At 38.3% G+C, this 25,938-nt stretch overlaps 1 protein-coding gene across 3 annotated transcripts in view; it reads left to right on the plus strand.

Moving 5' to 3' along the window:
- Positions 1–23,267, plus strand: part of LOC140714117 (uncharacterized) — a 59,416-nt gene extending 36,149 nt beyond the window's left edge. For all 3 annotated transcript variants that reach the window (XR_012095832.1, XR_012095835.1, XR_012095836.1), the window contains one exon: positions 21,223–23,267. The gene's annotated coding sequence lies outside the window, so the exon portion shown is untranslated. The remainder of the gene's footprint in view (positions 1–21,222) is intronic.
- Positions 23,268–25,938: the final 2,671 nt, after the last annotated feature.

A 25,938-nucleotide genomic window follows, 5' to 3' on the forward strand; every position in this document is an offset into this window, starting at 1 on the left:
AAAGGTTGGGCCATTGTCAGAGCTCAGTATCTCTGGCAGGTCGTACCTGGGAACTAGTTCCCGTAATAATACCTTCACAACAGTCATAGCAGTAGATAGATAGATAGATAGATAGATAGATAGATACTTTATTCATCCCCATGGGGAAATTCAACTTTTTTCCAATGTCCCATACACTTGTTGTAGCAAAACTAATTACATACAATACTTAACTCAGTAAAAAATATGATATGCATCTAAATCACTATCTCAAAAAGCATTAATAATAGCTTTTAAAAAGTTCTTAAGTCCTGGCGGTAGAATTGTAAAGCCTAATGGCATTGGGGAGTATTGACCTCTTCATCCTGTCTGAGGAGCATTGCATCGATAGTAACCTGTCGCTGAAACTGCTTCTCTGTCTCTGGATGGTGCTATGTAGAGGATGTTCAGAGTTATCCATAATTGACCGTAGCCTACTCAGCGCCCTTCGCTCAGCTACCGATGTTAAACTCTCCAGTACTTTGCCCACGGCAGAGCCCGCCTTCCTTACCAGCTTATTAAGACGTGAGGCGTCCCTCTTCTTAATGCTTCCTCCCCAACACGCCACCACAAAGAAGAGGGCGCTCTCCACAACTGACCTATAGAACATCTTCAGCATCTCACTACAGACATTGAATGACGCCAACCTTCTAAGGAAGTACAGTCGACTCTGTGCCTTTCTGCACAAGGCATCTGTGTTGGCAGTCCAGTCTAGCTTCTCGTCTAACTGTACTCCCAGATATTGGTATCTCCCAGTATTATTGGTAGCTGGAATAGCTTCAATCCATCTACTAAACACATCTATAATAACTGTTGTTGGCCTCCGTTAGACTCGATAGATCATGGATTTGTACCTTGGAAAGTTTCCAGGGCACAAGCCTGGGCAGGTTTTTTTATGGAAGACTGGCAGTTGCCCAAGCTGCAAGTCTCTCCTTTCCACGCCACTGATATTGTCCAAGGGAAGGGCATTAGAACCCATACAGCTTGGCACCGGTGTTGTCACAGAGCAATGTGTGGTTAAGTGCCTTGCTCAAGGACACACACGTAGCCTCAGTCAAGGCTCGAACTAGCGACCTTCAGATCACTAGACGAACACAACCACTTGGCCACGTGCCAACACATAATAACTAAGCAGCATCTATAACAATGTACTCTAGGCAATTCAATAAAATCAACTTGTAGACATGAGAAGGGTCCACCTGTCAAGGGAGTCGTACCCGGTGGGCAGGGTACAGATTACCAACCATTGCATCCTTTCCCAGGAGTGTATAATTATGTATATAATTGACCTATAATGGTAAAAACTGTGTAGGAACACAAACCTGTCCTACTGGGGTGATCCAAAAACCTAGCTTGGGGTCTTTCTGGCACCCCATCTGGGACCACAGTTTGCGTCCTCCTCAGTGGCGCCCCCTGAAAAGTACGTACCTCCCGCATGTCTGGCAAACTCGTTCTGTTTGAGTCATGGAGGATTGCTTGACGAGAACCCGAGGGGACTACTAGTACCGAGGATTGTGCCACACTTTTCGCTGTCTCATCTGCTAAAGCACTGCGTTTAGTGGCCCTGTCGGACATGCAAGTATGGGCCGCACATTTAATAATAGCCAAACCTCGAGGTAGCTGTAGAGCGGTGAGTAAGTTGTTTACAAAGGTGGCATTACTAATGGAGTGGCCAGAGGAAGTCAGGAATCCCCATGTTCCCAGAGAGCCCTGTAGTCATGTGTAACTCCAAATGCATAACGGGAGTCTGTGTAAAAGTCCGCACTTTAGTCTGTTGCTAGGATACAGGCATGAGTCAGAGCAAACAGCTCAGCTGTCTGGGCGGAGACAGCTGCTTCAAAAGAAGCCTGCTGAATTTCTTCACTGACCGTCACTATCGCATAGCCAGAACATCGTTTCCCTGTTAGATCCACAAAAGAGCTTCTGTCCTCATAAAACATTGCCTCGGGCTTGATGGGGTATTGCGGAATGGGTGGGAGAGTCTGTCCTTCTTTCACGGTGATCCGGACGGGGCAGTTGGTGTGGCCGACTTCATGGCCTGAAATTGCCTAGAGGTGGGGTACAATGTATTAGGTTCGGTCAATATAAAAAGAATGTCTCACCAGATGTCCAGCCTTCACCTCAGACTCCTTCCAGTATCGGAGTTCGCCCGCGGCCAAGTCTTGCCAGTCTTTGTCGGTGCTGGAGGCTTGTTTCGTCAGGGTGTAGGCAAGGAACCCTAGGCTCTTTGGCTTGAACCCAGGGCAAACCTTAACTGTGGTATGGGGAACTACCAGTCCTGTCTGTCGCCAAAGGAAATCCAGAACGTCGGCCAGAAATGCGCTGCCCACTCTTCCTTTAACTTCTCCAATCACAGTGACTGGGAACTTCTGTCCCTCGAAAGGTCAGTAATATTGGCTTTCCTCCATTGAGCACCCCATAGGGCAGGGGTGTCAAACTCATTTTAGGTCACGGGCCGGATTGAGCAAAATGCAGCTTCATGCGGGCCGGATCAGTCGGACGCGTGCGAACACAGCTTTCGTTGCCTCCGTTTTTTCAGCCTGCTCTCATGTGTCTCAGTCTCTGCTATAACTACAATGTGTTTCACTTTACAAATTCCATTTCTTATGAAGAAGACTGCCGAGCAAGACTGCCGAATAAACACTAAAAACCCTGAAAACCTGGTACCTGAATAAACTCAGCATTAGCCATATCATATGCCATAGGCGCTTCGATTACTGGGGCCAGCTTTAATAGTAATTAGATATTATCTTGCGGGCCAAAGATAATTCCACCGCGGGCCGGATTTGGCCCGCGGGCCTTGAGTTTGACATATATGCCGTAGGGTCATAGCACAGCCTCACATGAGAGTTGACCTCCAGCAGAAGGGGTTCAAACACGGTGGAGTTCAGATTAAGTGGCCACCACTGGGGGGTCGGAAACTGGGGGAGCTGTCAGTTGTTTGCTCGTTCCAGCATGATATCTTTGTCTGTGCATAGAATTTCAACTTCCAATGGACAGAGCACATCTCTCCCTGCTAGATTACACCTCTGAATGGTGGTGACTGTAAATGAAACCTCACACTTGGTCCCCCTGGAAATCCACCTGCAGTGGCTGGGTATGTGAATACATACGTTCTGTGCCTTCGAACCCAGATAGAGTGATTGTAGCATCTGATAGCTGGAATCCCTGTTCCAATTCTACTTCCTGATGGAGAGTGGTTGTGGTTGCCCCCATATCAATCATAAACTGAATTGGAGTTCCAGCAACTTTCAATATTACAGAGGGCTCTTCCTGAGGGGTGGTACTCATGGTGGGAAGCATCCTTGCTTGTCAATTTCTAACCAGGTTGTTGTCCCCACCTGTCCCTTGGTAGGATTTTGTTCCCATTTCTGATCCCCAGATATAGCCCACTCGTGTTCTTCTTCCCACTGAACATATTCACCTTTAATATTAGCTCCCTTCGGGGTTGATCAGGATTCGAAAGCTGGGTCCCAATAATATGTCAAAGCTTGTTGCATTCGATTTCGGTCAATGTCAGGCCAATCCATATTATTTGTATTAATAATGTTGGCTAACTTAGTTGGTAAGCATTGGAGCAGTAAGGCATTAAACTGGGCGGACAGATTCCCATCATTAAAGGCTTGGTCTCCTGCGAAAGTGTCATAGCAGGCCACAAATCACTCCCAATAGTAGGGTCCCGACTCTCCAGGCTCAGGCTTAGTGATGTTTACAGGTTGCTGGAGAGCCCTTTCCAAAGCTTGAATAATCTGGTCTGTCTGTTCATTCTGATTATTGTTTCCTGCCTGTAACTCCTGATAGGTTTGGTATCTCAATTCAGCCTTCCATTTCCAGCCCTCATCAGCTGAGTGAATTATGCAGCAGAGACCGAATGAATCTCGCGGGGTCACATTAAACATTTGTATAGTACTGCGGACATACTGAGCGAACTGTGCTGGTTTTTCTTTTCTATCTGGGGCCTGATTCATGATCATTATCATTTCTTGAGGCTTCCAGGGTGCATACACAGGAATCACTGAGGTATGTCACTCATCTTGCTCGTGGATTGGGCGGCATTCGGGTGGGTAATTGTCTGTGTGGAGCCGTTAACTCTGAGGTTTTATTGGATTCTTCCCTCCCTGTCTCGGAATAACCCTTTTTGGATGTCGGGGTACAGGGGCATTCCCCTCTCTGCCGCCGCTGTTTTACCCAAGTGGCGAACGTATCTGAGTACTGGGAGCACTGGGTGCAGTTGGCCCCTGGTAAGGTGGGGGGGGGGGGTACGGTGGGTGCCCACTCCTCATCATGGTCACTGTCCTCAAACACGGTCGGTATGCCAGACATGTTTTCGGGATCCCTTGTTTCCCTATCAATTCGAACTTTAGACAGATGTTCCTGCCCTTCTCTCCTATCTAGGTCAGTCTTGGTTTGCTTACATCATTTTCCTGCTCTCGTTTTCAGCGCCCATCCACCCATTCACTCTCTGTTTTTAGCGTCTTCCCAACCTTTGGCATTCCTTCTGCAGCACATACCTCTATCCCTTTGTCACATGCATTATTCCTCCAGCTTGCTAATAATATACTGTTCCACTTTACATCTGCCTTATCCTTCCATTCCCTTTTCAACAATTTCCACTTCTTTCCACAGTTCTTTTTCCATATCAAATTTACTGCTTGCTCTCATGAGGTAATATCCCAGTTTCCCCCCCTCCCCACCCCCATTGGCCACATTTTGTTCCACAATTTCTTATTCAGTGCTGCACTCAACATGTGCAAATCTTTTTCTTTGTCTGGAAAACTCTCACACAAATTGTGTAGGGCTGCTCCTGGCCCACTCGTATCAATCGACTGCAATTGACCCATGTTCTCTAAGTAATTTACCCAGCACAAAGCTCAATTACTATCAGATAAATTTACCCGGCTGGCACCTCCTGCTCAATTGAAAAATTTACTCAGCATGTCTGCCTCCTGCCCACTTAGTAAAATTTACCCAGTACCGCCTCCTGCCCACTTAGTAAAATTTTGCCTACCTTATATGAGTCTCCTGACAGATTCTTTCCCGATCCCGTCAAGGTATGTGATCAGACTTGGGCGAGAGACCGTACCTCCAAAGGAACTAATGGAGAGTAACAAAACGTAAAATACCTATTGGGCACCCGGTCAGTCTCCACAGTCCCCAGAGTGGTCCAGCCGCTTACTCAGCCCGTCTGCTTGGCACTCCCTATATTGGGATTCTGTTTGTGATGCCAGATGTTAAATTTTAGTCTGAATAAAACTGGGAGACCAGCTTCTTATCATCACCACAGTTTATTGCGCATTCTCCTGCAGGAGTTTGAGACCCAGTCGTCAAAGGGAAGGCACGTAATCACTGCCACCATCTGACATGTGGACTGACTTACTCAGGTTACAGCCATATATTTATACATAGTAAGCCCCATACATTACTACTGCAAGATGTTATTTGAACTGGTACACCCACCAAGTCTGTTGGTGCAAAACTTAATTACTTGGATAAGAAAGTTCGCTAAATCAAGGCTTTAATTACAGATGGATGTACTGTCCAGTTCTTATCAGTGATTCATTCTGCAAGGCCCTGATTTAATTACAGACATATATTCATTCCTGTCCTTATCGGCAAGTCCTCCTCCCTTTATTCAAATGAGGGTACAATGTATAATGTTATCAGCTCTCAGTGTGTCTCTGCGAGCTGCAGAGAACTGGTAATGAGCCTGTCTTAGCTAACTGTTGAAGACAGAGTTAACTTCAGTTCAAAAATTACCATTTAGTCCCAATTATTCTTTTAGCCAGAAGTTCCATAGGTTCAAAATGATTTTTTTTAATATATCTGCTCAATTTCTCAGGAGGGTTCAGGGGAAATATTTATGTTCAATATAGAAACTGGTGTTACCTGTGTGTATTGTGGCAATGCAAAAGTTGCTGGAGAATTTGCAAGTGGGAAGAAGTGGAGTGATATTTGTAATTTATTTTCATTTTAAAATCTTATTTATTAATTATTATTGAAAATCAAAAAAGATACATTAAGTCAATATGTCATTATGTACAATAAAGAATTAAGTTCACAAATAACTGATTAACAAAGCTAAGCAATATATCAATAATAAGAAGAAAAAATTAAGTGTTAAGAATATTTTTTGAAAAGAAAAAAGAATGGGGGGAAAGAACCCCTACTAACTAAAAAAAACCCTACTAACTGAAAAAAAGACAAAAAAAAAAACCCATTGGGAGCACAACCCCGGAGCTATACATCATACAAGCTTCCATTAAAAAAATTCATCAATCCGCCAACTCAAATCTATTTAAAGAAAAATCAGAAGGAAACCATATTAATTAACTCAAATCAGATGATAGGAGCGGGCAAATGAACCCTACCTTTTCTCAAAATCAAATCGAGGATCAAAAGTTCGACTTCTGATTTTCTCCAAAATAAGACATAACATCACCTGAGAAAACCATTGTGTCAAAGTACGAGCAGAAGCATCTTTCCGTTTCAACAAAATAGCCCTTCTGGCCAATAATGTAACAAATGCAATTACATGTTGGTCTGATGGAGAAATACCATGAATATATTGAGGGATTATACCAAATAAAACTGTCAGTTTATTAGGTTGTAAATTAATTTTTAAAACTTTAGAAAGTGTACAGAAAATAGATTTCCAAAATTGTTTCAATACAGAACACGACTAAAACACATGTGTCAATGTGGCTGTCTCGATTTTATATCTGTCACACTGACTCTCAACATTAGGAAACATTTTAGACAGTCTCTCCTTTGTCAAATAGTAATGATGTACAATTTTAAATTGAAATAAAGAGTGACTGGCACAAATTGAAGAAGAGTTAACCAACTTCAAAATCCACAACCAATCTTCTGTTATCAAGCTCTCTCCCAATCTTGCTTAATCTTAAGTGAAGGGCAGTTGTGCTGTTGTAACAATAAATTATAAATTTTCCCAATAAAACCCTTCACTAAAGGATTCATTTTTAAAATAATATCTAACAGGTCATAATCCTGTACATATGGAAAATTACTTAAGTATTTTTGTAAGAAGTGTCTGACCTGAAGATATTGCAGGAAATGTGAATACAAGAGAGCGTATTTAGTTACTAATTTCTCAAAAGACACCAATCGCCATCTTGGAACAGATCCGTGGAGGAATAAACTCCTCCAAACAAGAAAGGTAAGATCACTTAATGAAGGTTTAAATTAATCATTTTTATAAATTAAATTAAATGTTTACATTTTTTGAAACTGGAACCAAATTCATAATGACTGCTTAATCACAGGGTATAAATTTAAATTAGTAATCTTGGCCAGTTGTACAGGTGCAGAAGCTCCTAATAATGAGGTTAAGCGAAACTGTTTCACAGCATTGAATTCCAAATCAGCCCAAGGTGGTCATTCATTTCTATCAGCCCAATATAACCAAAAATACATATAACGTATATTAACAGCCCAATAATACATTCTTAAATGAGGCAAAGCAAGACCTCCATCTTTTTATAAATTTTTGTAAATGATATTCACCAATTCTTGGTCTTTTATTATTCCAAACAAAAGATGAAATAATAGAGTCAACCTGATCGAAAAACTTAGTTAAAAACTAGGGATATTTTGAAATACATATAAAAATTTTGGTAAAATCATCATTTTAACTGCATGAATTTGGCTGGCTAACTAAAGTGTAAGTGGATTCCATCTACAAAATAATTGCTTCGTAAAATCCACTAAAGGAACCAAATTAGCTTTATAAAGGTCTTTATGATTTTTAGTAATAATAATACCTAAATATTTAAATGAGTCTGTAACTCTAAAAGGAATGTCATCATATTTAGAAGCAGAATCATTTGCGGGAAATAATTCACTTTTATGAAGGTTTAGTTTATATCCCGAAAACTTTCCAAAATTGTTTAATAGTTTTAATAAACTAGGAATGGATTCTTTGGATTCAAAATATAAACTAAGAGATCATCAGCATAAAGGAAGATCTTATGAACAGTTCCATTTACGAGAATTCCGTGAATATCTTTAGTTTCACGAAGTGCAATAACGAAAGGTTCCAGCACCAAATTAAATAACAATGGACTTAACAGACATCCTTGTCTCGTACCCTGTGAAAGCTGAAAAAAAGATCTGCAATTATTAGTAACAACAGTAGCAATAGGGCTTTTACATATCATTCTAATCCACTTATTAAAATTAATATCACAGCCAAATTTCTCTAAAAAAGATATAAGTATTTCCATTCAACTCTGTCAAATGCCTTTTCAGCATAAAGAGAGACAACAAATTGGGTAGTCTTAGAAAGGATGAATGTGTAATGTTTAACAGTCTCCGAACATTAGAGAAGGAATAACGGCCCTTTACAAAACCTGTTTGGTCTTGAGAGATAATTTCCGCTAAAAATTCTCCAGCCAATTAGCCATTATTTTTGAAAGAATTTTAGCATCCACATTTAATAATGAAATAGGTCTGTATGAAGCACAGTCAGTAGAGTCTTTATTTTTCTTAAGAATTAAAGAAATAGGGGGACATCACATGATGACGTAGGATCGAGACGTGGAAATCCAGCTCTCCCATAAAAAAACTAATAAATTAATGTTTAAGTGAAGAGAAGTAAATAAATATTTTCTAAAAACTACTTCGAAACTACTCAGGATTTTCCTTAGATATGCCTCCTAAACAGAAAGAGAAGAAAACTTCTACTTTGAAGACAATACAAGCTGGGCCGGCCACCATGAAGAAGCCTTGGACTCAAGTGCATCTTACCTCCGGCGATACAGAACAGAAATCGGCGGCAACATTAACTGTCTCCAAGAAGGAACAATAGGAACTGCACATGCGCGCAGGAAAGGGCATGCGCAAACATGAGCAATTTGAACTACAAATCCCAGCTACGATTGGAAACGGAAGTGAAAATGAACCCGAGGAGGATTCGGATTCTCTGGAACATACAGATGAAGATGAGGAGGTAAAAGAAGAACAACAGGAAGAGGTTGGTGGTGGAAGATATTCTGGAGACATAAGAGAAGCTTTGGTGCAAATAATGCATGAATTAAAAGAATTAAAAACATTAAAAATAATAGAAGATATTAAAAATATGAAGACTATGTTTGATAAAATGGTGAAAAAACAGGAGAAAATGGACAAGAAAGTTAAAAAGCTGGAAGAAATAACGGGAGACACTATTGATAGAGTGAATAAAATGGAAGATAATATTCTTGCCTGGACATCAGAAAGAAAACGACTGTTGGAAAAAATAGACGTGCTTGAAATTTTAGTAGATGAAATAATATTAAAATTGTTGGTCTTAAGGAATAGAGGGAGAGGATGCAATAATTTTTTTTCAAAAATGGATCCCGGAAAATTTGGAAATGGAAGAGGGAACCCAGTTGATTGAAATTGAAAGGGTCCACAGAGCCTTAAGACCAAAACCTCAACCTCAACCTGATCAAAACCCACGACCAATCTTGATGAAATGCTTAAGATATCAAGATAAAGAAAAGGCGGCTGCCCAATGTACCAGAAAGAGAAATAAGCCATTGATGACAGAAGGGAAAGCAGTTTTATTCTATCCTGATATAAGTTATGACCTTTTGAAGAGAAAGAAGGAATTTAACCCAGCGAAAAAAGTTTTATGGGAAAAGGGTTATAAATTTATATCACGCCACCCAGCAACACTGATAATTTTTTTGGATGACGGAAAAATAAGATTTTTTACTGATCATCGGGATGCAGAGGAGTTAGCACAAGAACTCCCAAATATTCACTAGACACAGTAAAGATTTTAAAATGAAACAGATTAAAGATGAAAACGGGGACACTGAAGTGAGTTGATAGACATTAAGGACAGAAGAATATTTAAATATATTTTCAATTATATGATACAGGGGGAGAAAGGTAAATATTTGAGATATATTTATTGAGAGTAGTGATATTATTTTTCTTCTCTTATAAATACTTTTTTCATGTTACGGGGACCTGGGGGAACTTCGGATTGATCACTACAGGATTCACATGTGTAATCATGGCATTTGCCTTGACCCGCGCAACGGAGGGCGGTAATGTTGTGTTTTTTTTCATTCACAACATTAGCGGGGGGGGGGTTGTTTTTCTTTTCTTTATAATCTATTTTTCTTTTATCTTTCTTTCTTTGCCTGGATGATCAGAGGGGAGACAAATAGCAGCATGGAGAATTTTTAAATAATTCCCCAAGGTACTATGACAGTTGAAATATTATGTATTATTATAGACTGGAGTAACCCTGTTAAAAATAATGACTAATTTACTGAATTTTTTAAGTTTTAATGTTAATGGGCTTAATGGACCGGTGCAAAGAAAAAGAATTTTAACATACATTAAGAAAATGAAAATAGATATAACTTTTATACAAGAAACACATTTAACAGAGACAGAACATCAGAAATTAAAGAGAGATTGGGTCAGAAATGTTATAGCAGCCTCATTTAATTCAAAAGCGAGGGGAGTTGTAATTTTGGTCAATAAAACTTTACCAATTAAAATACAAAATGTATTAATTGATTCTGCGGGAAGATATGTAATTATACATTGTCAAATCTTTTCAGAACTGTGGACTCTTATGAATGTTTATGCAGCAAATGAAAACGATGTAAAATTTACACAAGAGGCTTTTTTGAATTTGGCTGACGTACATGATAAAATATTAATAGGTGGAGACTTTAACTTTTGTCTAGACCCAGTTTTAGATAGATCAACAAAGGTTGTTACAAAACCAAAAGTAGCAAAATTAACTTTATCATTGATGAAAGATTTAAATTTGATTGATATATGGAGAAGAATTAACCTAAAAGAAAGAGATTATTCATTTTATTCAAATAGACATAAAACTGATTCAAGGATAGATTTTTTTCTACTATCAGCGAATATTCAAGACAGAGTGAAAAATATGGAATATAAAGCAAGAATTTTGTCAGATCATTCCCCCCTGAGAATGACAATGATAATGATGGATAAGGAGGAATCGATTTACAAATGGATATTTAATTCAATATTATTAAAACATCAAGATTTTTGTGATTTTATGAAAAAACAGATTCAGTTTTTTTTTAGATACAAACTCACATTCAGTTGATGATAAATTTATATTATGGGAAGCGATGAAGGCGGCCAGATAATAAGTTATACTTCTAAAATTAAGAAGGAATATATGGTAGAAATAGATCCATTGGAAAAAGAGATTACAAAATTAGAAAAAGAATCTCAAAGATATATGACAGAAGAAAAACAAAGACAACTTGTTAATAAGAAGCTACAATATAACACACTTCAGACATACCGAACAGAAAATTATGAATTACCACAATTATGAGAACTAAACAGATATATTATGAACTAGGTGAAAGATCACACACGATTCTTGCTTGGCAGTTAAAAACAGACCAGGCTTCCAAAACGATAAATACAATTAGAACAAGTGTAAATAAAATTACTTATAAACCTTTAGAAATCAATGAAACTTTAAAAAAAAATTTATTCTGAACTGTATCAATCAGAATCACAAAATGATATTGTTGAGATAGAAAGGTTTTTATCACAAATAACTCTCCCAAAATTGAATTCGGAAGAACAGAAATGATTAGATGAGCCTTTTACATTAAAAGAGGTCGAAGAAGCTCTAGGATCACTTCAGAGTAATAAATCTCCAGGAGAAGATGGTTTTCCGCCTGAATTTTACAAAAAGTTTAAAGATTTATTAATTCCTCCTTTTATGGAGCTAATACACCAAGCGGAAAGAACGCATAAACTTCCAGAATCTATTTCGACAGCTATTTTAATAGTATTGCCAAAAAAAAGACAGAGATCTTTTAAAGCCAATATCATATAGACCTATTTCTTTGTTTAACATGGACTATAAAATAATAACAAAGATTTTATCTAATAGATTATCAAAATACTTACCAAAATTAATACACATGGACCAAACAGGATTTATTAAAAATAGACAATCGGCAGATAATGTAACTCGGTTACTTAGCATAATTCATTTGGCACAAAAGAGGGAAGAAATGAGTGTGGCAGTTGCTTTGGATGCAGAAAAAGCATCTGATAGATTGGAATGGGATTTTTTATTTAAGGTATTGGAAAAATATGGATTAGGAGTATCTTTTATAAAATGGATTAAAACCTTAAATACTAACCCCAAAGCTAAAGTGGTGACAAATGGCCAAATTTCAACATCATTTCAGTTAACGAGGTCAATTAGACAAGGTTGTCCATTATCACCTGCTTTATTTGTGTTGGCAATAGAACCATTAGCTGAATTAATTAGAACTGACTCAGATATTATGGGTTTCAATCAGGAGGAATATAAGATTAACTTATTTGCTGCTGATGTTCTGATTTATTAACTAACCCATTGCATTTGTTGCGTAAATTATCTTCTAGATTGGAAGAATATGGGAAAATATCAGGGTACAAAATAAATTGGGATGAAAGTGAAATTCTACCCCTTACTAAAAGAGATTATAGTCAATGTCGATAAATAACTCAATTTAGTTGGCCGATAAATGGTATAAAGTATTTAGGTATAAGAGTCGATAATGATATAAAGAATTTATATAAATTAAATTATTTGCCATTATTAAAAAAAATTCAAGAGGATCTTGATAAATGGATGATGTTACCAATAACATTAATAGGTAAAGTCAATGCTGTAAAAATGATTATATTCCCTAGATTACAATATTTATTCCAAACACTACCAATACAATTACCGCAGAAATTTTTTCAAGTGTTAAATAAATGTATGAGGAAATTCCTTTGGAAAGGTAAGATGTCAACAATATTGTTGGAAATATTGACATGGAAATTTGACCTAGGAGGGTTACAATTACCAAATTTCAAGAATTATTACAAAGCAAATCAACTTAGATTTATTGCATCTTTTTTTGATGAAGATAAACTGACATGGATTAGAATAGAATTAGACAAAATAGGAGAAAATATACCAGAAGATTTTATATATAAATGGGAATCTAAATGGATACGGGAAAAGAAAGAATCTCCTATACTAAAACATTTGATTGATTTATGGAATAAGATAAATGTTGATGATGAGATAAAGAAATCTTTATTAGCAAAGAGACCTTTAATTCAAAATAAGCTTATCCCTTTTACAATGGATAATCAACTTTTATATAACTGGTTTCACAAAGGGATTAGATATATAGGAGATTGTTTTGAAGGAGGTATATTAATGTCATTTGACCAACTAAAGAATAAATATAAAATATCAAATAACACTCTTTTTTGTTATTTCCAATTAAGGGCTTATTTAAGAGATAAACTGGTTCAAACAATGTTATTGCTGAAACCTAATGAAATAGAAACGTTAATTCATAAAGGAAAAATTAAAAAATCTATTTCTGGTATGTATAATTTGATTCAAAAACAGGCAATTAAACAAGAAATTCATAAGTCAAGATGAAAATGGGAAACTGATTTGAATATTAAAATTGCTGAAACAAGTTGGTCAAGATTATGTCTTGACAGTATGACAAATACAATAAATGTTCGACTAAGATTAGTACAATATAACTTTTTACATCAAATATATATTACACCACAAAAAATAAATAGATTAAACTCAAATTTATCTGATCAATGTTTTCGATGTAATCAAGAAAATGGTACTGTTTTACACTCTACTTGGTCTTGTTTTAAAGTTTAACCTTTTTGGACAAATTTAAGAGTTTTACTGGAACAAATTATTGGAATACAACTTCCACATAATCCAAAATTATTTTTACTGGGCGATATTGAAGGGATAAAATCGAAATCCAAATTGAATAAATATCAGAAAGAATTCATAAAAATTCCATTGGCAGTAGCCAAAAAGGCTATTGCAGTTACTTGGAATTGGATTCATACTTAAGTATAGATCGTTGGAAGAATGAAATTTTTAGCTGCATTCCACTTGAAATAAATACTTATAATTTAAGAGATAAATATGAAATATTTCTGAAAATTTGGTGCCCTTATTTACAAAAAATTGGATGAAATATATAGGTGCTCCTAAGATAAAATTATTGGTTATCTGGCGAAAGAAATAAATATACATATTAAAGCTATTATGAACTCCGTGGAGCATGTGGGGATCTTCCGATATCCAGGCATTCTTTCTTTCTTTCTTTCTTTTTTCTTCTCTTTTTTTTCTATAGGGATATGTTAGGGGGGAGGGGGGAAGGGTTGATTTTTTTTCTTCCTGTAACCTATTTGAAAATTCAATTTAAAATTTTTTTTAAAAAGTATTAAAGAAATAGAAACTTCATAAAATGCAAGAGGTAACTCTCCTATCAAAAAAGAATCTTCAAGCATTTCCAACATATATGAAGAGAACAATTTTTCAATTTTTTAATAAAATCCTACGGAATAATCATCCAGTCCAGGAACGTTACTAGATTGTATTGAAAAAATAGCTTTCTGAATTTCACTTCAGTAATAGGAGCATGCAGAGTTTGTTGATCTTCGACAGAAATTCGAGGAAAATCAATCTTTTGTAAAGAGGCATTCATTTTAGAAGAATCAACTGGAAACTGAGATTTATAAAGTTCAATATAAAAGTCTTGTAAAATTTTATTCATATCTTCATAATTACATGCTAAACTACCATCTCCCTTATGAATTTTTAAAATTTTGTCTTTTAGGTCTAGCTGCTTCTAATTGGGATGCTAATAGCTCATTATTTTTATCTGCAAAGACATAAAATTGACTTTTCAATTTAAGCAAATTTCTTTCAAAAAGATAAGTTAATAATAAATTATATTGTGATTGGAGTTCAACTCTTTGTTTGAATAAATCAATGTTAGGAGAGATTGCATAAATATTATCCAAGTCTTTAATTTGTTTGAAAATCTTATCTAACTCTGTTTTTGTCTGTTTCTTCAGCTTAGCTGAATAGGAATTTATCTGACCGTGCAAATATGCTTTAAATGTATCCCAAATAATCAATTTTGACATATCTTCCATATTATTAAAAAGAAAAACAGCTTTTATCTGAGTCTCAATAAATTTGACAAAGTCCGGACTTTGTAATAAATTTTCTGGAAAGTGCCAAGGCAAATTTGCAATAACGACATCATTCAATTCAAAATCTAAGCTTAAAGGCACATGATTTGAGAGAGCTATAGCATCATATTCACATTTCTGGACTTTGGACAAAAATCGGGAATCAGCTATAAAGTAAAAGATGCTCGAATCTTTTTTGTGAACATGTGAAAAATAAGAATAATCTCTATCATTAGGATGTAAATGTCTCCAAACTTCAACCAGGCCAAAATCAATTAAAAAAGAGTTAATAAGTGATGCAGAACAACTCAGAAGCTGCTGATTGGTTGGTTGAACTCTTGTCAATCAAAGGATTTAAACAACAGTTGAAATCACCACCTATTAACAACCTATATTCATTTAAATCCGGCAATAAAGTAAATACATTTTTTTAAAAAAAGAAGGATCATCCATATAGGTTAACCAGAACAATTTTTCTATTACAAATTGTTCCTTTAACAATTAAAAATCTACCATTAATATCTGACACAATGTCTTCTTGGATAAATAAAATATTAGATTTAATAAAAATAGATACTCCCTTTGTTTTATTTTGACAAGTAGCGTGAAATTGAAGGCCCTTCCACATTTAAAAAAATCTATTTTGATGGTCCGTTTTGATATGCGTTTCTTGAGCAAAAATTATATTGGGTTGGAATCGATTAATGATTTTAAAAGTCTATTTTTATGTAATAGGATGATTCCAACTTATAACGTTTATCTGTTTAGTTACCATTTAAAAAAAAATTATTTTATTTAACACATAAATACACGCATACCAGCGTGGGCTAATCAAAACTGGCTGTGATAAAGATAACCATATATATAACATGCAGGCTCCGAAACTTCGTATTGGGAAAAAAATATAAAAAAGAAAACTAAAATTAATCTTACAGTTAATCGTATAAATCAAAACTAACCCCAATCCTCCCACCACCCTAAAAAGCCTGAAATTCAGCAAAAAAAGCCGAAATGCATTGCCATAGAGTGAAAAAGAGAGAGACTCTGCGAGCTGCCCATTTTGTTCTAGTGGTTTTTAAAAGCTTTCCTTAATTCCTATCCCCAGTTACCAAAAAAAACATACAGCCCTAAAATAGAAAAGCCCTGCAGAGGAAAATAATATTTTGCTAAATATAAAAGGCCAAACACTACAAAGCAACATAGCACCATATCAAGTCATATTAACTGGTTCTTCTGCCCACTTACAGCCCTTGCTTCTGAGTGATATATATGCAATTTAAATATCAATTTACTTTGATGCCTTCCATTGCTTTATAGACTATTATTGTGCTGGAAAAATGGACTCTGGTGAGGCTGAGTAATCATTAAAACATGGAACAGATTCCCAGCTGAAATGGCTAATACAAGAGGGCACAATTTTACGGTGATCAGAGGAAAGTATAGGGATCTCAAAGATGTTTTTTTTTCATAGATCAGTAGGTGCTTGGAAAGATCTGCCATGGGTAGTCATAGATGCAGACACAGTAAGGACATTTAAGAGACTCCTAGATAGGCTCATAATGAAAGACGAATGGAATTCTCTACAGGACGGAAGCATTAGATTAATCATGGAGTAGATTGAAAAGTAGGCAGAACACCATGGGCCAAAGGGCCAGCACTGTTCAGTTTTTCTCTACAACATCTGGCTTCCCATATCCATCATAAAAGTTCAGAGAAAAAGAATGTTGATACTTAATCCTTAAAAACAAGCTGGGGAATGCAGAAGCAATCTGCAAAGGCGCCAAAACAATAAAATTAAACAAAGAAAAATGCCTATTCAATTTCTAGTGAAGAAAAATCAGTACCATGTTCCATTTAACTGACACGCCCAACGAAAAACTGTTTTAGAAAAAACTAATGATCTCTCTACTAACCACTCCCAACTATGTGTATATCAGAAAAAGTCCTTATGAACTATGGAAACTATCACTTAATTAATGAAAAAAGAGGATAAAAACAAATAATGAAACAGTCTTTCCATTGTGTTAATTCGCTGAGTAGACCAAACAGATTTCGGAAAAGTCATTCATCATTCACATCAAAAAGTTCACATCTTCTTTAAATGGTTGATTGATCAAAGGACATCTTAAGCAAATCAGAAATCTTCAAAGCTTATCTTCTTTCTGAAATAATAATTATTCAGCAGACCTAAAACCATTCAAACCTGGGCTACAACCAGAATAGAGTTAACATTGTCCAGTGCCTCTTTGTGGTCCAGAAAAATACATGGAGTCGAATCTTTGGGAAATACTTTTAATTGGGCTGGATATTGAAGTGATGGAAATAATCCCTTATCATCGGCGATCTTCATGGTTGGAATGAATTTAGACCACAGGTCCATAACTTCCCGTGGATAATCTTCATAAAAACAGATCTCGGAACCTTTAAATTTAAAAACCTTGTGTATTTTATGATTTGGTCTTTAGCTTTAAAACCAAGGAAGCAGACCAAAACTGACCTTGGTTTATTTGGGTCCCGAGATTTCGAAGTGAAAATTCTATGCGCTCTTTCAATGTCGGGAGGTTGGGGTAAAATATCTGGAAACAGAGATTGAAACAAGTTAGCAAAATAGTCCAATAAATCTCCGCTCTCAGAGCCTTCCTTGAATCCAACAATTTGAATATTATTCCGAGGAGATCTTGCTTCCAAATCGATAATCTTATGTTGAGACTTTTCCAAGTGAGCTGAAATATCCGCTATTTGGCACTTTGTCTCTTTAAGTTCAGAATTCAGGGAAATAATATTTTCCTGCACAAATTGAAAACTCTCATAACGACTTCATCTCAGAAGATGTAGCATCAAGTTTTACCGTGTTGTTGTCTATTTTCTTGTCGAGACCCATCAGCGAACGTTCTAGACGCTCGACCCAAGCTGGTTTTCCCTCTGGTTTTTTTCCCCCTTTCCATTGCTGGAATCAGGAATCTGCTTTCCACTTCTTAAAGATTGTGACATAGTAACAACTATTCCCCTCTAAGATCCGACAAGTAAAAGTTAAAAATTCAAAGTTTAAACTGGGGAAAAGGAAGAATTAATTGCAGCCACACAAATCTGTGTGTCACACCATGAGTGAGTCTCCCCAATTTATAGTAATTTATAATAGATAGTTTGTACATAGGATAGTGAATATAACATCGAAATGCAATTGTATCAGCATGAATTAATCAGTCTGATGGCCTAGTAGAAGATGATGTCCCCGGAGTCTGTTGGTCCTTTTGCTGTGGTACCGTTTCCTGGATGGTAGCAGCAGGAACAGTTTGTGGTTGTGGTGAATTGGGTCCGCAATATCCTTTGGGCCCTTTTTACACACCTGTCTGCGTAAATGTACTGAATAGTGGGAACTTCACTTCTACAGATGCGCTGGACTGTCCGCACCACTCTCTGCAGTTTCTTGCAATTAAGGGAAGTACAGTTCCCATACCAGGCAGTGATGCAGCCAGTCAGGATGCTCTCAATTGTGTCCCTGTAGAAAGTCTGCAGGATTTGGGGTGCCATCCCCAACTTTTTCAACCGTCTCAGGTGAAAGAGGTACTGTTGTGCTCTTTTCACAACACAGCCAGTATGTAAATACAATGTGAGATCCTTGGTGATGTTTATGCTGACGAACTTAAAGCTGTTCACCTTCTCAACTCCAGATCCATTGATGTCAATATGGATTAGCCTGTATCCATTCCTCCTGTCGTCCACAATCAGCTCCTTTGTTTTTTTTTTATAATGAGGGAGAGTTTGTTTTCTTGACAACAGGTCAGATGTTGTTCAGACCTCAGACACTGTCAGTAATCAAATGGTTGAGCATGGTATGATGAATGTGCTGAGCTGTGTATATCACAATACAAGAAGCATCGTAGGAAAGCCAGATGAGCTCAAGACAGGGAATTATGATATTGTAGCCATTACTGGGACTTGTTTAAACCCAACAGTCTGAGAGATTTAGAGGAACAAATCTGTAGAGAGATCACAGACCTTTGCAAGAAACAAAGGTTGATTCAGTAAGTGATTTTAACTTACCATATATTGACTGGGACTCCCATACTGTAAAAGGACTAGCTGGGGTAAAGTTTGTCAAATGTCCCTTAATCAGTACATAAAATTCCCGATGTAGAAATGTGCAATAAGCTGTTAGGAAATGATCCAGGGCTGGTGACAGAAATTAGTGATCATAATGCCATGAGATTCAAACTAAATATGGAAAAAGAGATGTCTGGTCCATGGGTTGAGATTCTAAATTTAAAGGTTAATTGTTCCTCTAAGTAAAGTCAAGTAACTTTATGGTACAGTACACAGTTAAAACGAGACAACGTTTTTCAGGACCATGATGTTACATGAAACAGTACAAAAAGTAGACTGAACTACGTTAAAAAAGCACAGAAAGAAAAGCTACACTAGACTACAGACCTACCCAGGACTGCATAAAGTGCACAAAACAGTGCAAGCATTACAATAAATACTAAACAAGTCAATAGGGCAAGGTGTCAGTCCAGGCTCTGGGTATTGAGAAGTCTGATAGCTTGGGGGAAGAAACGGTTACATAATCTGGTCGTGAGAGCCCGAATGCTTCAGTGCCTTTTCCCAGACGGCAGGAGGAAGAGGAGTTTGTATGAGGGGTGCATGGGGTCCTTCATAATGCTATTTGCTTTGTGGATGCAGTGTGTAGTGTAAGTGTCCGTAATGTCGGGAAGAGAGACCCCGATGATCTTCTCAGCTGACCTCACTATCCACTGCAGGGTCTTGCGATGTGAGATGGTGCAATTTCTGAACCAGGCAGTGATGCAGCTGCTCAGGATGCTCTCAATACAACCCCTGTAGAATGTGATGAGGATGGGAGGTGGGAGATGGACTTTCCTCAGCCTTCGCAGAAAGTAGAGACGCTGCTGAGCTTTCTTTGCTATGGAGCTGGTGTTGAGGGACCAGGTGAGATTCTCCGCCAGGTGAACACCAAGAAATTTGGTGCTCTTACAATCTCTACTGAGGAGCCATCAATGTTCAGTGGGGAGTGGTCGCTCTGTGCCCTGCTGAAGTCAGAAACCATCTCTTTTGTTCGCATTCAGAGACAGTTGTTGGCTCTGCACCAGTCCGTTAGCCACTGCACTTCCTCTCTGTAAGCTGACTCATCGTTCTTGCTGATGAGACCCACCACAGTCATGTCATCGGCGAACTTGATGATGTGGTTCGAGCTGTGTGTTGCAGCAGAGTGAACAGCAGTGGACCGAGTACACAGCCCTGGGGGGCCCCGTGCTCAATGTGATGGTGTTGGAGATACTGCCTCCGATCCGGACTGATGATCTGTGTTATTTGGCCTACCTAGTCAATGCCGAAAAAACACTTAAGCTGTCTGATACCCTCTGTACCCCTACCATCAAGGCTCCCATCCAAACTTATTTTAAATGGTGAAACTGAGCTCATATTCGCCACTTGTGCTGGTATCTCATTCCACACTCTCACATCCATTTCAGTAGAGAGCTTTTCCAAATGTTTCCATTAAATTTTCACCTTCCCCACCTACCCATAACCTCTGGTTGTCATCCCATCCAACCTCAGTGGCAAAAGCTTCTTGCATTTACCCTATCTATACCCTCATAATTTTGTATACTCCTAACAAATCCTCAAAGCAATGTATAATTCCCTTATTTATGTTTAGAGCCTTTTTTAGGTGTATAAGATGATGAGTGGCATTGATCGTGTGGATAGCCAGAAGTGTTTTCCCAGGGCTGAAATGGCTAAGATGAGGGGGCATAGATCTAAGGTGCTTGGAAATAGATACCAAGGGGATCTTGGTATACCAAGGGGATTTGTGTGAGAGTGTTTCAGTTACTGTGGGGCCAGGAACCCATGCAGCTTAGTGGGAACAGGGAAAAATACCAATGGAGAGAGACAAACTGAGCCAGGTCACAGATTGGAAATGGCAGAAATGCCCCATTATTATGGAGACAGGAAGAGCATCAAAGAATTTGATGGTCATTCCAGATACCAGTACTGTGCCCAGTTAGAAGATGATTTCTCTCTCCAACTTGGGTTGAACTTCACTGTAACAGTGTGATGCCAGATCGCACCTTGACAACTCAAGTGATCTCATCTGAAATGTTGCCCTACACCCATTGATGGATTTTTAAAATATTTTTACAGGTTAAAAATGACAAGGAATTTGTGCATGGGAATCTGGAACTCAACACGCCAGTTTTGCTGTCTCTGTCCAAATATTTAAGAAGTGGAGCAAGGGATTCATTCCACCATCCTTCCGGCTCAGACTGTGGGGAGGGATTCACTCTTACCATCTGACCGACTGGCACGCCTGTCATTTTACACAACGGAGAAGCTGTTCACCTGCTCAAACTGCAGGAAAGGGATTCACTTGGTCATCCACCCTAATGGCACACGACCGAATTCACACTGGAGAGAGACCATTCACCTGCTCAGACAGTGGGAAGGGATTCACTCGGTCATCCAACCTACTGGTACACAAGTTAGTTCACACTGGGGAGAGGCCATTCACCTGCTCAGTTTGTGGGAAGGGATTCACTTGGTCATCCAACCTACAGAGACACTAGCGAGTTCACACTGTGTAGAAGCTGATCTCCTGCTCAGAAGTTGGGAAGAGATTCTGTCAGCCAAATCAACCAAATGTGCATCATTGAGTTCACACTGGGGAGAGGCCGTTCACCTGCTGTGAATGGGGGAAGCAATTCACTCAGTCATCTAATCTCGCTTCGGCTAGCAGCTTAATACAGGCAGTCCCCGGGTTACAAACAAGATCCATTGCTAAGTCTGTCTTTAAGTCAGAATTGTGTGTAAGTTGGAACACGTTAGCCTAACCTTCGATGCCTTTTGCCCTGGTGCACTTTTCTCCTCTTTCAAAATGTCGGTCCTTTCAGGCATAAGCCAGTCTCATCTACATTAAATATTTGGTCTGGCAAATAACCTCCCTCCTCAATAAATTTTTTCAACATTTTAGGAAAATCACTCACAGCACTTACATCAGAACTTGCTGCTTCACCTTCCACTTTAATATTATGTAAATTTGCCCTCACTTTGAAAAGATTGAACCAACCCCTATTCATAACAAGTTCTTCATCAGAATCGCCTTCACTTAGTGCATGTGCAGCTTTTAAATAATTGAAAAGGCTTCCAGCCTTTTCTTGCACTAAAGTAAGGCTAATAGGCTGATTTTGATCATCTAGCCAAATCATCAATAGCATTTCCATTTCAATAATTAAGCCCCTGCATTGCTTAGTCATAATTATAACTTTCATTGGGGCAGGGCTGTAGCCTAATGCTTTTCCAAAGACAGATGGTGTTTCACCTATTTCCGATTGCTTTATTATTTCCACTTTATTTTCAATCATGATCGTTTTCCTTTTCCTTGATGCATCACTAGCACTTGCATCGGATTTATGCTTTGGAGGCATGGTTACACACATAGTAAAGTCCCTGTAAATGTAATTGTGTGGAGAGTAAAATAAACACGAGATGGGGATTACCGACTTGTTAACTTGTTTGCCGCGTCCGTCAATGAAACAAAAAGACTGCGGATTCAGAAGCAGCCGCGGGCAGCGGGCCCTGATCTCCCCTGGGTCCTAAAGTCCACCTGCACTGAGGCAGGTTAAATGGGACAAGTGGGGGCAGTCCTGACTGGAAAAGGGGGGGGGGGGGTCAAGATGAATCTTGTTAAGAACAATTTAAGCCAAATAAAAGTTACACACACAACACAGTGTTAATGGTAACGTGATCCAATTTAAAATGGCGGAAGGTGTTCTCCTTCCTCAAGCCGATGAATTTTTAACATAATAGGCTTTATGGCAGTCTGTTCATAAGTACAAGTTGTCTGTAAAGTCGGACGTTCGTAACCTCGAGACTGCCTGTACAGGGGGTGATAGTGCCCCAGCCAGGCTAAACTTAAGAAATCTCGGTTGCGTGGATGCTGCGCGATGTGTACCCTGAAATAACAGACAGTACACAATATGTATTTCTTATCACAATTGCATATACACACGGAGCATTGAATCCTGTTCATTATTGATGAAAATATATACTTAGTTTTATGTGACTGTTGTGTTATTTCTCTTCCTCCTTCTGTCCAAGGTAGTGTTAATCTAAGTGGGTCTGAATGAAAGTAGACTTTTCTAAAATTTTCTAAAGTTCTTATTTGTCTTTGCAAATTTAACTGGCTGAAATGGGGCCAAGATGTTTTTCATTTTAAAAAAGTCAATGTCGGTACTGATGAAAGTGTGTATTGCCTTTGTTGTATTCGTCAACTATTGAGCTCTGTTTGGCAGGGTTTTTTTTTTAAGCCTTAATCTAAACTTTGTCAGAGGTTTTCCTGATTTTGTACTACTTTCTATTTTCTTTGCTTGTTTGATATTCCAGATACATGGGTATCAAGAGGCCCAAAGAAGGGTCTTGGCCCGAAATGTTGATTCCCATCCATAGATGCTGCCTGGCATGTTGAGCTCCTCCAGCACTTTGTGTGTAGTTCTCTAGATTTCTAGCATCTGCAGGTCCTCTTGTTTCCCAGGTACTTATATGTTCTTGAAAGAACAAGCCAAGAACAAGTTGGTTGTGTGGTTTTGTTGGTAAAATATTAAATAACATCATTAGAAAGAGGAGGCATAGGGTTGGAAGCAGTAGAATTTGTGGCTAGGATTAAGGAACAGCAAATGTAAAAAATAAATCCCTAATAGGAATTGTATAGAGACCTCCAAACAGTAGTAAGTATGTGGTCCACAAATTGCAATGGGAGATAAAAATGCACGCCAGAAGGGCAATGTTACAATAGTCATGGGGGATTGTCATGCAGGTGATTAGGAAAATTAGGATGGTGTTGGTCTCAAGGGGAGGAATTCCTAGAATGCCAACAAGATGCTTTTTCAGAGCAGCTCGTGGTTGAGCCCACTTGTGGATCAGCTATTCTGGATTGGGTGTTGTAATGAACTGGAATTAATTAGGTCACTTAAGTTCAAAGTACACTTATGGGCAAGTGATCTTAATAGGATCACATTTACACTGACATCAGAGAAGGAGAAGCTAAAGTCAGATGTGGAATAAAGAGAATTTGAGAGGCATGACAGAAAAATTGGTTAAAAAATGATTAGAAAAGAACATGGGCAGGGATGAAAACAGAGCAGCAATGGCTGGAATTTCTGGAAGCAATTCGGAAGGCACAGGATATATACATCACAAAGAGGAAGTAGTATTCTAAAGGTAAGGTACAAACCCGTGGCTGTCAAGAGAAACCACAGACAAAATAAAAACCAAAGAGAGGGCATGGAGCAAAAATTACTTTGAAGTTAGAGGATTGGGAAGCTTTTAAAAACCAACAGAATGCAACAAAAATAATTAAGAAGGAAAAGATGGAATACTTCGGTGAGCTAGCCAGTAATATTAAAGACGATACCAATGTTTCTTCAGGTACATATAGTGTAAAAGAGAGTGGATATCAAACCACTGGAAAATGATACTGGAGAGTTAGTAATGGGGTGGGGGTGCAAGGTGATGGCAGATGAACTGAATAAGTATTGTACATCACTCTTATCTGTCAAAGACACTGGCAGGAATATGGAAGTCAGTGGTCAGAATGTGTAAATTGATGTTACTTGGGAGAAGGTACTTGGGAAACAGAGATGGTCTGAAGGTAAATAGGTCACCTGGACCAGATGGTGTACACCCCAGACATCTGAAAGAGGTGGCTGAAGGAGGCATGGAGGCAGTAGCAATGATCTTTCGAGAATAATTAAGGAAATTATATCCTATGAAGTTTTTTCCTTCACTACTCCCCCTCTCCCAGTTTCACCTATCACCTACCACTTCTTCCATCCCTTTCACCCCCACACGTCTTCCTCTGACGTCTCATCTTCTTTTCCCAGTCCTAATGAAAGGTCTCGGCCCGAAACATCAACTGTTTACTATTTCCCATATATGCTGCTTGGCCTCCTAGGTTCATCCAGTATCTTGTGTATGTGCTGCTAGGATTTACAGCATCCACAGATTTATTTTCCTGTTTTTGATAAAAGCAAAAGCAGGATCATATAATATAGCAAGAAAATAGTGGGAAGTCAGAGGATTGGAAAGCTCTTACATAACCAACAGGAGACGACTAAAAAAACACACAGGAGAGACAAGATGCAAAATTAAGGTAAGTGAGCCAATAATATCGAGTATCAAAAGTTGTTCAAATATACAAAGAGTAAAAGAGAGGCAAGAGTTGATATTGTACCACTGGAAAATGATGCTGGAGAGTTAGTAACAGAGCAAAGAAACGTAACAAGTATTTGTGTCAATCTTCACTGTGTAAGACACCAGGAGTATAAGACCATAAGACATAGGAGCAGAATTAGGCCATTTGGCCCCATCAATTCTTCTCCGCCGTTCTATCATGGCTGATCCCGGTTCTCACTCAACCCCATGCACCTGCCTCCTCGGCCTATCCTGTAATGCCTTGACTGATCAGCAAACTGTTAGCTTCTGCCTTAACTACCCACAGACTTGGCCCCCACCGCCGTCTGTGTGAAAGAATTCCACAGATTCACAGCTCTCTGACTAAATAAAATCCTCCTTAACTACTCTAAAAGGTCACTTCTCAGTTTTGAGGGTGTGCCCTCTGTTATGGCTACCCCCACCATACGAAAAGTCCTTTCCTCATCCATACTATCTAGACCTTTCCACATTCGGTGTGTTTCAGTGAGATTTAACACCCCCACCCCACCCGACCCGCATTTATTAAACATAGGTCTGTTGCACTGACGTGGCAGTGGAACGAACCCAAGTGCTGAACAATGGCGCGAAGGCCAAGTCGGGAGGCGTTGCCGTCATAGCGAGCGTGGGAAAGGTTCCAAAGGAGTCTTTGCC

This window comes from Hemitrygon akajei, chromosome 2 (assembly GCF_048418815.1).
Source record: "Hemitrygon akajei chromosome 2, sHemAka1.3, whole genome shotgun sequence".
Classification (NCBI taxonomy): Eukaryota; Metazoa; Chordata; class Chondrichthyes; order Myliobatiformes; family Dasyatidae; genus Hemitrygon; species Hemitrygon akajei.